Below are 11,683 nucleotides of genomic sequence, written 5' to 3'. Positions count from 1 at the left end.
TTTCATGTGTTTGTTGGCAATCTGTATATCTTCTTTGGAGAAATATCTATTTAGGTCTTCTGCTATTTTTGGATTGCATTGTTTGCTCTTTTAATATTGAGCTGCATGAGATGCTTGTAAATTTTGGAGATTAAATGGAATATCATTTTCCATCCCCTCACTTTCAGTCATATGTGTCCCTAGGTCTGAAGTGGGTCTCTTGTAGACAGCATATATACGGGTCTTGTTTTTGTATCTGTTCAGCCAGTCTATGTCTTTTGGTTGGAGCATTTAATCCATTTACATTTAAGGTAATTATTGATATGTATGTTCCTATTACTGTTTTCTTAATTGTTTTGGGTTTATTATTGTAGGTCTTTCCCTTCTCTTGTGTTTCCTGCATAAAGAAGTTCCTTTAGCATTTGTTGTAAAGCTGGTTTGGTGGTGCTGAATTGTCTTTCCTTCTGCTTGTCTGTAAAGCTTTTAATTTCTCCATCAGATCTGAATGAGATCCTTGCCTGGTAGAGTAATCTTGGTTGTAGGTTTTTCTCTTTCATCACTTTAAATATGTCCTGCCACTCCCTTCTGACTTGCAGAGTTTCTGCTGAAAGATCAGCTGTTAACCTTATGGGGATTCCCTTATGTTTTACTTGTTTTTCCCTTGCTGCTTTTAATATTTGTTCTTTGTATTTAATTTTTGATAGTTTGATTAATATGTGTCTTGGCCTGTTTCTCCTTGGATTTATCCTATATGTGACTCTCTGTGCTTCCTGGACTTGATTAACTATTTCCTTTCCCATATTAGGGAAGTTTTCAGCTACAATCTCTTCAAATATTTTCACAGTCCCTTTCTTTTTCTCTTCTTCTTCTGGGACCCCTATAATTCGAATGTTGATGTGTTTATTGTTATCACAGAGGTCTCTGAGACTGTCCTCAATTCTTTTCATTCTTTTTTCTTTATTCTGCTCTGCAGTAGTTATTTCCACTATTTTATCTTCCTGGTCACCTATCCGTTCTTCTGCCTCAGTTATTCTGCTGTTGATTCCTTGTAGAGAATTTTAAATTTCATTTATTGTGTTGTTCATCATTGTTTGCTCTTTAGTTCTCCTAGGTCCTTGTAAACGTTTCTTGTATTTTCTCCATTCTATTTCGAGATTTTGGATCATCTTTACTGTCATTACTCTGAATTCTTTTTCAGGTAGACTGCCTATTTCTTCTTCATGTGTTTGGTCAGGTGGGTTTTTACCTTGCTCCTTCATCTGCTGTGTGTTTCTCTGTGTTCTCATTTTGCTTAAGTTACTGTGTTTGGGGATATCCTTTTTGCAGGTTGCAGGTTCATAGTTCCCGTTGTTTTTGTTGTCTGCCCCCAGTGGGTAAGGTTGGTTCAGGGGCTAGTGTAGGCTTTCTGGTGGAGGGGACTAGTACCTGTGTCCTGGTGGATGAGGCTGGATCTTGTCTTTCTTGTGGGTGGGACTGTGTCTGGTGGTGTGTTTTGGGGTATCTGTGACCTTATTATGATTTCATGCAGCCTCTCTGCTACTGGGTTGTGTTGTGTTGTTGTCTTGCTAGTTGTTTGGCATAGGGTGTCCAGCACTGTATGTTGCTGGTCCTTGAGTGGAACTAACTAGGTCTTAGCGTTGAGATGGAGATCTCTGGGAGAGCTTTCGCCATTTGATATTATGTGGAGGTAGGAGGTCTCTGGTGGACTAATGTCATGAACTCCGCTCTCCCACCTCAGAGGCACAGGCCTGGCAGCTGGCTGGAACACCCAGACTCTGTCAGCCACATGGCCAGGCCCTTGGGGAGTTTCTTGCCTTTTGGGAAGTCTGAGGTCTCTGCCAGGGTCCAGTAGGTGTTCTGTAGGAGTTGTTTCATATGTAGATGTATTTCTCATGTGTTTGTCGGGACGAAGGTGATCTCCATGTCTTACTCCTCCACCATCTTGAAGGTCTCTCCCCTGTTTGTATATTTTTTAATGATGGCCATTCTGACTGGTGTGAGGTGATACCTCATTGTTGTTTTGATTTGCATTTCTCCAATAATTAGTGATGTTGAGCATCTTTTCATGTGTTTTTTGGCTGTCTGTATGTCTTCTTTGGAGAAATGTCTATTTAGGTCTTCTGCCCAATTTCTGATGTTGTTTGTTTTTTAGATATTGAGCTGCATGAGTTTCTTATACATTTTGGAGATTAATCCTTTGTCAGTTGCTACATTTGCAAATATTTTCTCCCATTCTGAGGGTTGTCTTTTTGTCTTGTTTATGGTTTCCTTTGCTGTGCAAATGCTTTTAAATTTAATTAGGTCCCATTTGTTTACTTTTGTTGTATTTTCATTACTCTAGGCAGTCAAAAAAGATCCTGCTGTGATTTATGTCAAAGAGTGTTCTGCCTATGTTTTCCTCTAAGAATGTTATAGTATCTGACCTTAAATTCAGGTCTTTAATCCATTTTGAGTTTATTTTTGTGTATGGTGTTAGGAAGTGTTCTAATTTTATTCTTTTACATATAGCTGTCCAGTTTTCCCATCACCACTTATTGAAGAAGCTGTCTTTTCTCCATTATATATTCTTGCCTCCTTTGTCATAGATTAGGTAACCATATGTGCATGGGTTTTTCTCTGGGCTTTCTGTCCTGTTCCATTGATCTATATTTCTGTTTTTGTGCCGGTACCATACTGTCTTGATTACTGTAGCTTTGTAGTATAGTCTGAAGTCAGGGAGCCTGATTCCTCCAGCTCCGTTTTTCTTTCTCAATATTTCTTTTGCTATTTGGGGTCTTTTGTGTTTCCATACAAATTGTAAAATTTTCTGTTTTAGTTTTGTGAAAAATTGCTTTGGTAATTTGCTAGGGATTTTATTGAATCTGTAGATTGCTTTGGGTAGTATAGTCATTTTCACAATATTGATTCTTCCAGTCCAAGAACATGGTATATCTCTTCATCTGTTTGTGTCATCTTTCATTCCTTTCATTAGCATCTTATAGTTTTTGGTGTATAGCTCTTTTGCCTCCGTATGTAGGTTTATTATGTAAAACCTTCAGAATAGGAAATCTGTAGAGGCAGAGAGGAGGTTATTAGTTGCAAGGAGCTGGGGGAAGGGGGAAATAGGAAGTGACTACTAACAGATATGTGGTTTCCATTTATGATTAAGAAAAATTATGGAACTAGATAGTGGTAATGGTTGCATAACATTGTGAATGTACTTAATGCCACTGAACTGTACACTTCAAATTGTTGAAATGGTAAGTTTTATGTTATTTATATTTTACCTCAATAAAAATGTAGTAAAGAAATGATATCAAAGGCATATCTGTCTGTAACAACTCTAACTTTCCAGTTTACCAGACTTCTTACACTTCAGTTCACATGCTTGGAAAGCAGGCAATGGATAGCAGAAGTGGGTGGACCATATTTTCTGTCCCTCTCAAACCACTTCCTCTCTCTTGCCCCTTTGAAACTACAAAAAAATTGCATGATTTCCCTCCTTCTCTCTTGAAAAACAAGTGTACAGGGAAAAACTGTACCACCTTACAGTTTCACCATAAATAGTGAATGCCAGAGGCAATAATATATCATATAGCAGCTATTTATGCTTCATATCATCTGTGGGCTCTCAGAAGCCTCTCCCAGGTCTTACTGGTTTTGTTGTTATTGAACTGTGTTCTTTTTCAGAATGTGTGCTTCTAATCATGACTTTAAGGTCAACATCATTTCTGACTGGTAGCATAAAAGTTTAACAAGTATGACTAAACCATGCCTGGCTTCCTAGTTTTATTTTCCAGTATGTATCAGAAAGCATACTAGCAGGAGATCAAATGCTCAGGGTGAGCTTCATGGTAGATGTTGTAGAGGTAAAGACCCTACATCTTCTTCCAAGAAGCTAGAATAGGAGCAGGCAAAAATATTTACCCTTTAGTGAATGGACAGTGATATCTCATTGATTCATAGGTTCTAGGGCACCTTCTTATGCACTAGCATGGGGCTATAGAGAAAGCACAGGCTTTGGAGTCAGACAGCTGTTTTAAAATCCCAGGTCATCCATTCAGCTAACTGTTGGACAATGGACAAACAACTAAATTTCACTGAGCTACAATTTTCTCATCCATTAAATGGGATGGTTGTTAAAAGAAGTAAGAAGTATATATCAAAAGCAACTAGCACAACATAATATCTCATAGGAAACACTCAATAAATGGAATATTGATTACTCAATAAAAAATATTAATATTGGCCAGAGCAATAACCAGAAACTGCTTTTCAGGGAAGAAAGTAAGCAATTGTTTGAAGTGGTGATTCACTAATGTAGAGAAGACAAAGACCAGCTTTAGCCAAACTCAATTTCCTTAATAGATATAGGCCTATTCTGATTGTCTTGTGTGAGTTTTGGAAAATTGTGTCTTTCAAATGACTGGTCTATTTCATCTCGGTTATCACATTTGTGGTCATCGAATTGTCCATAGTATTACTCCTTAACCTTTTAATGCCCATAGGATATGTAGTAGTGTCCCCTCTTTCAGGATGGAATGTTCATTTACAGATTGAAGAAGATTAAGAGAGAATGAATTTTTGGAGGGAAGATCATCAAATCCCCAGTTTTGGGCTGATTAAATCAGAGATACGTATAAAATATCTAAATGGAGAAGGTGAGTAGCAGTTGAATACACAAGTTACAGTTTAGTATATCCTGTCAGCCTTTCAGTTTGAAGAAGAGGGAGGGGTGAACTGTATCAAATACTGCTGGTGGAGCAACTAAAATATGGAGAAGTTTAATCTTTCAATTGAGCAGTCGTGGAATTTGCTGACAAGAACAGTTTCAATGGAGTTGTGGCTCAAAAACTTGATTAGGATGGATTCAAGACAAAGTGAGAGGAGAGGAATGGAGAGTGAGGAAAGTAAACTCTTCAGAGGAGTGAATTAGTTTGAATCCTCTGAGAAGCAGATTCCCAGATGAAATTAAATGTGCAAGGATTTTATTAGGAAACATACCTGTGTTAGAGAAAGTGGGGAGAGAGCTTAAAAAGATTGGGATAGTCCTTCAACTGCTTGTAAGTCTGACCTTCATGAGGGAGAAAGGGACTGAAGGTTGGATGGACACGTCATAGACTACCACGTGGCTAAAGGACATTTCCATAAGGCTATCAGAGAGTTGTAGCCAAAGGCATCAGAGGAGTCTTATTTAGTGGACTAAACGTACCTGCTTTAGTGTTCCTGCTATACTTGGCCACTGACTAAGTCGCTTGTGCGAAACATGGCCTTGGTGCAAGTGTAGAGGTAGATTTTAGAGCATAGCAATTGGGTTCTTGGTCAGTTACACTCCCTGTAGTTGGAGGTCACCAGATGCATTCTCACAGCCACCGTAAGGATTTTTTTTCTGTAAAAGGGGAGAGGGAAGTACATGGAGGAAAATATGTTCTCTTTATAAGATGGGAAAATTTACATGTCTGTGTGATTATGAAAATTTGTGACATAGGAAATAAGGTGGAGAAGTGCAGGAGCTATTCTTGAGTGGGTGACAGAAAGTGGGACTTGGTGTAAAAGTGGAGGGGTTGAAGTCCATAGGGTACATGAAGAGTTTATGCGTCATAAGAAAAGCTAAAGAAGAAACAGGTGAATATATTTTCTGATGTGAGCTTGTTAAAGTTATCTTCTGATTGCTTCTTTCTTCTGAGAGAAATAGTAAACGAGGTCTAAGCTGAGAGGAAGTATGGGAGTAGGGGTCGTGGTTTGGGGAAAGAGAAAAAGGTGTAGAGTAGTTACATAAGAGAGTAGGAGGATGAGTGAAATTAGCATGAATACCAAGCAGTCTTAAAGTTCTGCTTGAGTTTAATGGTCATGAATGTAAAATGAGACCAATCAGCAGGGTTTTGGTTTTTCTCTAATCAGTTCTGCTGTGAGGATGTTGGAGAGTAGGTAGAGAATTTTATTTAACTGGGGTTGGCATTAAAAGTAAATTTTAAAATTTCCAATTTTATATTGTGTTTAATTATATTTTTGTGAGTAACTTTTCACTGCATTAGTTACATTATGGTCAGAGAGGATGGTCTGTATGATGACAATTCTTTGAAATCGGTTGAGATTGCATTATGGCCTAGGACAGTTTTTCATAAAGAGTCTGCGTGTGTTTAAATAGGACGTGTGTTCTCTGACATTGATTCAAGACTGATATAGATAGATAGATAGATAGATATTCATTAAATCAAACATGTTAGTTGTGTTGTTCAAATTTTCTATATCTTTACTGACCTTTGTGCTTAATTTTTCACAGATAATTTTGTTATAATATTCTAATAGGTCATAGGTTTATCTATTTCTATCTGAAGTTTCACTTTCATTCTTTTGCATTACATTATGTTGAGGTTATCTTAAGTCCATATAGATTTAGAATCATTAAAATTACCAGGAATTTAAAACTTACTATTTTGTAATAACCTTTTCTATTTTAAAAAATGCTTTGGACTTTCACATCAGTTTGATTTAATTTTGACATAACTGATATAAATTTCTTTTGGATAGTATTTCCTAAGAAATCTCATTTAATCTTCACAAAAGTCCCTGAAGTGGAACTTAGCGTTCTCTCTTCTGCAGCAGGAAAACTGTAGCTCAAAGGGCAAAAGCATCTGTCTCAATGCTAGTAAGCAACAGACCTGGGAGTTGACGTCAGCATTTCCTACTTCTCATGTTACCCTCACTTCAGCACGCTGCCTCTGAGGAATTAAGTGGTGAAGTAGAGTGATAGAGGATAAGGTGCTATAGGGACAGAGCTGAGCACCTGGCAATAGATGAATTCTTCCTGGGAAGAATCTTCCAAGGAAGCATCAGACAGCAGGTGATATTGGAGAACAGCCTTGAATAATTAATACAAGTTCTCCAGGTGAACAAGGAAGGAAAAAGCATTCTAGGCTAAGAAGACATGAGGTATATAATGTAGGTAAGTTTTTGTTCCTTAAAGGAATTAATCTAAACTTTCTATTTCATCTCCAGGCATAAAATAGGTGCTTAGTAAGGGTTTATTGGCTTAATTTTATTTAGTCATTCTCTTTGTTCCATGTAGCAGACATGCTATTTGCCTCTCTAATATTGTCCTACCCTTTCTTCTTAGTAAGATAACCCTAGTTACTATGGAGGCAGCACTGTGCCCAGATAAAAGACTATGTATGGTTCCCAGTCTCCCTTACAGCTTGAGATATAAACAGAATCTGTTGCGAGGACCTATGGGAAAGTCCCAAAAGTGATGGAGAGACAGCTGATCTGTCCCTTTTGCCCTTTACTCTATGTTCTGATTCCTGATTAGAATCATAAATTTATAGTCATGGGTCCAGTGGCTATCTGAGACCATAGGTCAGCTGTGAGGATGGAAACTACGTGGTAGTGACAATAAAATTGAAAGGCAGAAGGAGCTTGGGTCTCTGATGACAATGTGAACTCACCATACCAATCCTGAATGTCTATTTTAAAACATATTTTATGTGAAAAATAATGTTTTCTTGTTTATGCCACTATTATTTCTAGTCTCTGCTATGAGCAGCCAAATACAATTCTCAACTAATATATTCCAAATTCAGCATCCTTTTCAGGAATGTAGGTGACTGGCACATTTAAAAATAATTGTGGCTAGAAATTACTATTTGGAAAATGCACAGAAATACCGAGAGAATTTCCCAGCTGGACCCCATTCCCAAGGAGGATCTCAAAGACAGTTTTATGCCAACTGTATAACCTGGAGGAATTCCAGAATCCCTTCAGGAAGAGAAGGTGGCTGTGGCTGCTGATACTGCTATACTTTAGTGGAAACTGAAAGGCTGGAATGATGACCTTTTAAGAAGAACAAATGTTATTAAATAATGGAGTTTTTCCCACCTCCTACAACAGTCAGTAGCAAAAGGATGAAAAGGTAATCCTATTCTTCTATTAATAACTCCTCAGTCAGTCTCATGCTGAAGAAGCAGAAAGCAACTGTGAAATTAGCAGTTTTGCCTGCAAATTAGCCTCTTGTGAAGCCATAAAAAGAGAAAAGGAATTAAGGAAAATTCTATTAATGGAGTCAAGGATGGAAAACCAAGAGTGATAGGGCATAAATACCCAGACAACTGATACGTATTGTTAGGAAGATATTACGCAGGTTTTAAATAGCTGCTTATAGCTGTGTATGAAGAACGTGTTAATTGATAGCCCTTGGATCAGTGTCCTTTCTTAATGGCTCCTTGGAGCAAATCTCTCAGAACTTGAAGAGCACAAGGTTTAGGTTGATATTAATAAAAACCACTCTGTCCACCTCTAGCTGAGATATTACTACTCCACTTTAGAATGGCAATGCAGTAATTGGAAAGAGGTTTAACTTCAGAGGCAGACAAAGTTAGGTTTGACTCTGGCTCTGCTCCTTCACTAGCCTGGGGAAAGTCTTTCATCATTCTGTGCCTCTACTTTATTTTCTATCAAAGCAGGTGGTGATTGTGCTTCATTGTGTTAAGAGCATTAAATTAAGTACCATGCAAAGAATTTGGTCCCTAGTAGGTTGTTAGAAAATGTTAGCCCCTTTCTACTTTCCCTTCCTCATTAGAGGGCCAGGGACATCAAACCTTCTCGCAAACCTATACAAGGCAGTTAAATTTAGTTCTGGGTAATTCTCCCCATAAGACGATCAGTCCCTACAGAGGAGCTGAACACGTTTTCATAATTTATGACTGGTCTCAGGCAACAGGCTCCCATGTGAAATTTTATGAAAATAATAAATCAATATCCAATAATGGGGGATAATCTCAAGAAGGAAACTGAGACTCCTTTAACACTAAAAAGGCAGGAGGCTCCATTTCCAACAAGGAACATAGACCAGAGACCTTTGAAATTTGTGCAATTTTTAAAAAAATTTGCTTTTTGTTTGTTTATTTTTGACATCTTTATTGCAGTATAATTGCTTTACAATGGTATGTTAGTTTCTGCTTTATAACAAAGTGAATCAGCTATATGTATACATATATCCCCATATCTCCTCCCTCTTGTGTTTCCCTCCCACCCTCCCTATCCCACCCGTCTAGGTGGTCACAAAGCACCAATCTGATCTCCCTGTGCTATGTGGCTGCTTCCCACTAGCTATCGATTTTACATTTGGTAGTGTATATATGTCCCTGCCACTCTCTCACTTCGTCCCAGCTTACCCTTCCCACTCCCCGTGTCCTCAAGTCCATTCTCTACATCTGTGTCTTTATTCCTGTCCTGCCCCTATGTTCTTCAGAACCTTTTTTTTTTTTTTAGATTCCATGTATATGTGTTAGCATACGGTATTTGTTTTTCTCCTTCTGACTTACTTCACTCTGTATGACAGACTCTATGTCCATCCACCTCACTACAAATAACTCAATCATTTGTAGGTTTGGTGGTTTCCACAGTCTTAGGCATCTAATACTTAAATTCTAAGAGCAGGTAAGGAGTTTGGGGCTCTGTTGGAGGGCTTGGGTGAGTCTTAGTCACTCCTGCTTTCTTAGTTCAAGACAGTATTTCACACCTGAAACACATTTTCACTCCTAGGTCTGAAAAATGGCAAGATATAGACAAAGCAGTTAAATCCACAGTGCACATGGAGGGCGAACACTCTTTGAAAGTGGATAAATCATTGAGAAAGACCTTAACAGCACTTTAAAAAAGTCTTTTTCTGGGCTTCCCTGGTGGTGCAGCGGTTAGGAATCTGCCTGCCAATGCAAGGGACACGGGTTCGATCCCTGGTCCAGGAAGATCCCACATGCTGCCAAGCAACTAAGCCCATGCGCCACAACTACTGAGCCTGTGCTCTAGAGCCCATGAGGCACAACTACTGAGCCCACGTGCCACAACTACTGAAGCCCGCGTGCCTAGAACCCGTGCTCCACAACAAGAGAAGCCACCTCAGTGAGAAGCCTGTGCACCGCAACAAAGAGTAGCCCTCACTCACCACAGCTAGAGAAAGCCTGCGTGCAGCAACGAAGACCCAATGCAGCCAAAAATAAATGAGTAAATAAATTTAATTTAAAAAATATTTTTCTAATTGGTGGCTGTAGCTTATAAGACTGGGCCAATTTAGAAAAATCTAACTGTCCTGGTAATACTCATCAGAGTCACCTCCAAATGTTGTAATGTAATGCCAGAATCATTCCCCTCCAAGCTCTTCATATCTTAAGATTATAGAATCTGGCTTACATGGGACTCTTAAAAATAAGTAATAATTTAAATTCCTCAACAACATCACCACTGAGTAGTCTTCCTACTTGTGTTTGAGCACCTCCAGCAACAGAGAGGAACATTCTTCTGAGAGAATCTCTAACATGCTGGGCAATACTTTGCACAGAGGATATGTATTCATTTCCTAGGGTTGCCATCACAGAACACCACAAACGAGGTGGCTTAAAACTATTGAAGTTTATTGTGTCACAGTTCTGAAGGCCAGAAGTTTGAAGTCAAGTCAGGGCCATGCTCCCTCTGAAACCTGTAGGGGAGAATTCTTCCCTGTTCCTAACTTCTTACTTCTGCATTGCTACAACCCTACAAGCACCCTTTGTATATGTAATGTTCCATACATATATTTGTGTTCCATGCATATGGTTGTGTTGACTTTGTCCTTGGCAGAATTTTCCACTCTAAGTAAAACAAGTCTCCTTAAAAAAAAAAAAAAAAAAAAGGAGGACCGAGTTGCAGCTGAAGATCCTGGCAGCAGGGCCACATTCATGAACATGAGCTGAATTCCTTCCAAGACTGGTCAGCAGTGGAGAGAGACTGTGAAAGGAAGTATAGAAAACTCCAGCAGCTGGAAGAGCAGACCAGGAGGCTGAGAAAGGACATGAAGAAGAGTCCCAGTGCTGACCTGGTCATCAAATCTGCTGTGAAGATGTCCTTAGACTTACTCTCTAATCCCCTCTGCCAGCAAGACCAGGACTTACTGAACATGGTGACCACCCTGGACATGGCCATGAAGTGGATGGATACCTTCAACCAGGAAAAAGTGAACCAGATCTGAAAGACCATTACTGAACCCTGAAAAAGTTTGGCAGTGTCTTCCAGAACCTCAGCATGGTGGTGAGAAGGTGGTAGGAAGCAGCCTTCCTATATACTAGGACTATAGGTGATTGCAGGCCAAGGTGGAGAAGTATGAGGAAAAGGAGAAGGCAGGGCTGGTGCTGCCCAGAAGACCTTTGGCCTGTATGGGATGACCTTGAAGCCAAGAACAAACAGCTCCTGGATGAGCTGCTGAGGTTCTACAACAGCCAACTCCACTCCTTCCATCTCAGCTTTGAGTCCCTGATCCAAGAGCAGGTCAGGAGACACATAAGATCTTTGGAGACTTGACCCAACATCTTGACCAGCCTGGACACCTGGATGAGGTCTGGGCAGCAGGAGACTCCGGGAGAATGAGACCAAACTGAGGGAGTCCAGAACCTCTCTATTGTGTCTGATGACTAAATCCCTCTTCCCTTCAGAAGATTCCTAGGACACCAGTCAGCCTCTTGAGCCTTTGACCTTTTCAAGCTCAGGTTCATACGTCAGCCTAGCAGAAGGCCCTCCCTTGGGAGAAGTATGGTACCTGGCAGGTTGGAGACAGAGGCGGCTCCCACCCTGCCTCACCAGCCCTTTGGAATGAGCTTGGCACCAGGAACCCCAAGCAGGCTGCTGTCTCCCCACCCAATAGCAAGAGCCAGGAGACACAGGTAAGCAGTGTAGAAAACCCCAGGGACTTTCTTATTTC

General features: G+C 39.8%; 1 pseudogene across 1 annotated transcript; it reads left to right on the top strand.

Moving 5' to 3' along the window:
* Positions 1 to 5,540: 5,540 nt before the first annotated feature.
* On the top strand, positions 5,541 to 11,400 carry LOC309974607 (bridging integrator 3-like; annotated as a pseudogene). Its single transcript has 2 exons — positions 5,541 to 5,583; positions 10,695 to 11,400. The product of its transcript is annotated as a bridging integrator 3-like (transcript).
* Positions 11,401 to 11,683: the final 283 nt, after the last annotated feature.

This window comes from Leucopleurus acutus (assembly GCF_964270905.1).
Source record: "Leucopleurus acutus genome assembly, chromosome: 2".
Taxonomy (NCBI): Eukaryota; Metazoa; Chordata; class Mammalia; order Artiodactyla; family Delphinidae; genus Leucopleurus; species Leucopleurus acutus.
The sequence above is the reverse complement of the archived record's forward strand: the minus strand, read 5'-3'. Positions and strand labels throughout refer to the sequence as shown.